We start from the raw sequence: 5,974 nt of genomic DNA, 5'->3' as shown, positions 1-5,974 counted from the left end.
TTATTTTCCACCATAATTTGCAAATAAATTCTTTAAAAATCAGACAATGTGATTTTCTAGATTTCTTTTTTTCATTTTGTCTCTCATAGCTGAGGTATACCTATGGTGAAAATTACAGGCCTCTCTCATCTTTTTAAGTGGGAGAACTTGCACAATCGGAGGCTGACTAAATACTTTTTTGCCCCACTGTATAATGTAAAAATATATTATTGATTCGAGTTCTGCGTACAATGATTAATGTAATGGAGAAGTCATAGTGAAGGTATTACAGAAGTATCGGATTCTAATACCAGTGAGTGGAACTGATATATGTGCTGTTTGTTACGCTAAACTGCAAAGGGGAACTAGTTTCTTAGTTGCAAGTTATCATTTCTCGGCAGATGAGCCAATTCCTGTTTCTTATCTATTACACTACCAGCTGCAGGCTTGGGCGCCCATTTGTGTCTGCAGTGGGATGATATTGGACGCTTCTAGGAAATACGAGTTGTGTGAAAAGAAAAACACTCATACACTTTTGAGTAAGATATAAAGTAAAACTTTATCATGACATACAAGTTTAAATCCCAGAGAACCATATATTTATATTACTAATGTGAGCAAAACAGAATGTGTGAAAAAAACACTTTGGAAAAGTGCTCTTCAATATAAACCAGCACAAACCTTTTTTTTTACAAGCATTCACGTGCTTTGTCCTAATATTTTTTGACGTTTAAATCAAAGAAAATCAATAATATCAGTAATATAATTATCATGCCAATAATAACAGTACAAAAATATTCACAAATGTGCACTGAACTGCAGCCCTCTGAATAGCATCCGTCTTTTCCTTCATTGGATGTATGCCCATGGCATCAATGACATGTCCTAAGTATGAAACGCTGTTCTGCATGAATGCATACTTCTCTCTTTTTACCCTGAGATTGTAAGTTCGAAGTCTGCCAAGAGCCAAGTTAGTCTTCCAAGTTAGTCAGGTGACTTTCTGCATCTTTTCCCGTAATTAATGTCATCTAAAAAACATATGACACCGTCCATGCCCTGAAGAACCTGATCCACAATCTTTTGAAAAATAGCAGGTGTGCTAGCAACACCATAGTGTAACCTATTGTAGTGATACAACCCTTTGTGTGTGTTGAGAGTTAGGTAATGTCTTGAATTTTCCTCTAGCGGAACTTGCTGATAAGCCTTTCAGAGCGTTCCTTGCATTTCACCTTTGCTGTGAATTTTCCTAACAATTTTAATGATTCCTCACTGTAGGTTTTCAGCACAAAATTTGCTAGACTAAGTCTAACTTCTTTAAATCTGCGTTTAAGCAGAGTTTCAGATATCACTGACACGGCTGCGCCAGTGTCTACCTCCATTTTAACCCTTTTACCATTTACACTGACATACACATAGTAGGGTTTCACAATGTCAATGTCCTCATTGCCAAACTGTTGTGTTTCACATACTGTATAGTTATAAACTGTTTAAATAGAACTTGAAGTGCACACGGCAGACTTATGACTCAATCCAATACTTTATTGAAATCGACGCTAACAACCAGCACGTGCTATTTAAGCCGAGTGGAGTACAAAGAGACCCCCTGTGGTAGAAAATAACCGAGTTCTAGCACTTCATCTAAACTAAGAGAGCTTGAGGAATCGAGGAGTCCAGGTCAAGTATGATAAGAGACTTTATTGCTACCTGCAAACAAGCAACAACGAAGCCGAGTGAAGTTTGCAAAGACACTGCCGAATGATTCTCGTCCTTCTCCTAAGATATTGTTTCTCATTCACATATGGCCTTCATCTTTGTGAATCATTCATCCAAGACACACATTACATGACATGATATCGTACAGAGCGCTGGTGTATGTGTGTGTGCATGTCAGCATATTTTCAGAAAACAGCCTAAGTTTGACGTCTGTGCATCCTCCTGACCCCTGGACCCTTCATGTGTCAGCACACAAGAGGGGAACAGCGTGAACCTCTCCCTGGCGCCGTGTCAAACCTAACTTATAGGGGAGAGGTGATCAGCTACACTCCACTGTTAATGTATCTATATGATATGTAGGCCTAATAATAATCATAGCTTGCCATAGAATATAGGGTTAATTTCTTCCATACCCCCTGGTGGCGATTCCGCCTAATATACCTACACGAACAACCAATAGATGCCTTCCACCTAATACCAACCAATCACATTGGGGAACCTGCAAACTGATAAAAACTACCGTATAACATTCTGTGTTGGGAACACCACATTGTCCTTCTGTTTGGTGGAAGGCACCCCCTGCTGCATAACTTCTGGTATTACATCCGCTATCAACTGAAGGCGGAACGATCAACCCATACCCACTAGGGGTGTAACGTAGGGCTGGGCGATATGGGCCAAAATGAATATCTCAATATTTTTTTACTATATCTCGATACACAATATATATCTCGATTATATTTTGAATCTCCTCTAGAGCACATCATAAATGCTCGATTCAACCATGTCTGGCATAATGTTACTACATGTTATAATAATTTGAGTATTCCTGAAAGATAAGTCTGCATGTAGATTACATGAAACAACATATTGTTTAAACTCATTAGTGCTTTCTATTGGAAGAATTTAGAACTTGCACATAAGAAAAGGAAAATCACAGCAAGTTAGATTTACCAACACAGCATTTATTCAAACCGTTAATTATTTTCGAGCAAAAACAGAGCTCAAAGCCAAACAAATGTGCATTCAAAACACTGACAAGAAATAATGATCATAATACAAAATTAAATCAAAGTGTACCTTTTTTCCATCAAGTTTTTTATGACTGGCTAACAAAAAGAGAGCTCAAAGCCAACAAAAAAATGCATTGAGTAACCCCTGACAAATAAATAGTAATAATAATTAACTAAATTAAAGTGCATCTTGTTTGCATTGTTCATTACAACATTAAATCCAAAATTTTTTCAAATAATATGTGAAGAAAAGAAGCTAAGGTCAGAAATGTCACTGTAAAACAAACACTTACAGGACAAGAACAATCATGTCACAGGTGTGTGGCAACATATGAAATAAGCTACAGGTTCTGTGCCAAAAACACAAGCCTATCCACAGTTTCAGGCTTGAGAGATGCCCGCTGGCATGTGACAATGTTCCCACTGGTACTGAATACCCTTTCCGAAGGGGAACTGGTGGCAGGCACACATAGATACTTAATGGCCAGATTTTTAAGGTTTGGGAACATGTCTTCATGTTTCTTCCACCACTGCAGGGGATCAGACTCACTGTCAGCAGCGGCAGACTGCAGGTAGGTGGACATCTCTGTGTGTATCTGGCCTCTCTGTGATGGTGTGGCAGAGGCAGAGCACGGCGTAGCTTTTCTGAAAAAACTTCCAAGAGTTTTCTTCTTTGGTGGCTCTTCTTGAGGCTGTGAAACAGTGGCCTCAGCTGCACCCTGGTCAGACAGCATTTTCTCCATCTCAGCCATGGCTCTGAGCTTGATGTCCTCGATCTTTTCCTCTGCAATGTATGTCGTTTTGAACCTGGGATCCATGAGAGAAGCCATGTCCAGCAACTTGTTTGTTTCAGGGTCAGCAAATTTCTCCTTCAGATAGTCCAGGATGGAGACTTTGATTGACTTTGTCAGTGGAGTGTCATCCTCCTGAACAGCCAAGATGCTGGACTCAAAGAGATGGAGCACAGGCTTGACGTAGGACACTGTGACATAGTCTTCACCTGATAAGGCATCAGTGAATTCGACTAGGCGTTTTAGAGCCCTATTAACGGATTCAAGGACTTCCAGGTCTTGCCAATGAAGAACAAGATGCCTTGTTTTTTTGTCGGAGCCCAAGATTTTGGAAACGGCACGCTCCTGCTCCAGAACCCTCTCTATCATTTTTTGTCTGGATCCCCACCTGGTAGGAGACTCGCTGATCAGCTGGTGTTCAGGAATGTTCAGCTCTTGCTGAGCTTTGGCCAGGTCTCTCCTTCTTTTCCAGCTAAAAGAGAAGCTGCTCACCACCTTTTTGCATAGGCTGACAGCACGGTCTATCCGGGGGTCTTTCATACTTCTCTCTGAGATTAAAAACAAACAAACATTTTAATGTTATAATATTTGTAAAGAAATCCATAATTCTTCAGCAACACCAAATTAATTCTTTCAAACATAATTTATAATTATCTTTTCATCTTTTGTACATTTTAAATTTTATTTTAAAATGAACTCTAACTTCAAATATTTTTCTTTCAATATACACATGAATATGCATAAATCACATACATTTTTTTATTCTAGTCAATTTTAACATGGCTGATAAAAAAAAATCTAAAATAAATGATGACTTTACTACCACTAGGTGGATACCAGTACTCACCAATTGACAGGTGCAGCCGGTGGCCAAAACACTGCAGTCTTGTCCAACCAATCAGGTTACAAGCTTTAACGATGTTGGCCCCGTTATCTGTGGTGATGCTGACTTGACGGGCTTGTTGTATATTCCATGCTGCCAGTACTTCCTCCAAGCCGTGTGCCAATATCTCGCCGGTATGATCTTCCGGGAAAAAGCTTGTTTGAAGGCACGCGCTCTTCAACTCCCAGTTGGCAATGTAGTGTACTGTGAAACTTAAATAAGGATCACACGTCCTGCTCGACCACAAATCGGTGGTCGACGCGTAAAAAGTCACGTCTGTGAGCGTGTGGGCCAGCTTCTCTCTCTCTGATATGTATAGCTCTGGTAGAGCTTTTTCGGCAAAAAACTTGCGACCAGGCAACTCATATTTAGGGTCAAGCGTCTTAACGAGGTTTTTGAAACCAGGCTTTTCAACGACACTTATTGGGGCCATATCTTTGGCTATGTAGTGTGTGACAGCGGCAGTAATTTCTTTCCATTTCTGACTTTTTTTTTTATACGGGACTGCTTTGGAAAAGGACGCAGCCAAAGTCATTTGCTTCTGGGCTGGTTGTTTGTGTGTTGATGTGGATGGAGATTGGGCCATGCGCTGTTTTTGGCATTCTTCGTTTTGCAGCGGGTGGCATTTCAATTGGTGAAATAAATTTGTGGTGCTGCTTGATCTCGTGGCAATGGTTTTGCGGCATATTTTACATAACACAGTTTTTTGTTCCACATCTTCCTTTCGGTAGCCAAACCACTGCCAGACGACGGATCCTGTACTATTCTTTTTTGAAACCAAATCCTCCGTTCCCATCATCTTTTCTCTCTCTCTCGCTGTTCTCACTCAACGGTAGGAGATGAGTGACCGGTCGCTGTTCTCACTCACCGGTCGTGTGTGTGACGTCACACATGCATAGAATCCTAGAATCGCGCGGGGGGAGTGAGTGTGTTTAATGCATATGAGTCTGTGAGCCACAGGAAAGAGGGAGAGAAGGGTACACAACGAGTATGCCGGCGGCGGCAAAAATAAACATTACGTGCCAATTTTTATTCGATGTTCGCGACAGGGGCATTTTATACATCGCCTGGAGAACATCTCACGATACATCGCATATATTCGATATATCGCCCAGCCCTAGTGTAACGGTACACAAAAGTCACGGTTTGGTACGCACCTCGGTTTTGAAGTCACGTACGGTACAGGACGGTACCGTTCATAGTTAAGTGTAATTTTCTTATTCATCTATCAATAAAACATCATGAATAGAACTTGTGCTAGCTTCAGCTAGCTGTTATTAATATTGAACTCGCTCTGTCTACTTTCACTCTGCGGTACAACATACAGTCAATCCAGCATCTGTTGATGTTAGAGCTCCACCTAGTGTCAGGTCCTTTGTTAGCACTTATCATTACATCCCCCTTCCAAACAGGTGAGTATGACATTAACACAACTCTTAAATAACTGTCAGTCTGAGTAACATTCAACATGTCAAAATTAGTGCAACAAACTACATTTCTTAGCACTTAGCTTTTCTCCAAGTAACCAAATGTCCTAACAGTGCAAATAAAATAAATTCTAGCTTATGGCCTAAATTTCCCTGAGCATCAAATAC

Source organism: Pollachius pollachius (assembly GCF_949987615.1).
Source record: "Pollachius pollachius genome assembly, chromosome: 5".
In the NCBI taxonomy this organism is placed as follows: domain Eukaryota; kingdom Metazoa; phylum Chordata; class Actinopteri; order Gadiformes; family Gadidae; genus Pollachius; species Pollachius pollachius.
The sequence above is the reverse complement of the archived record's forward strand: the minus strand, read 5'-3'. Positions refer to the sequence as shown.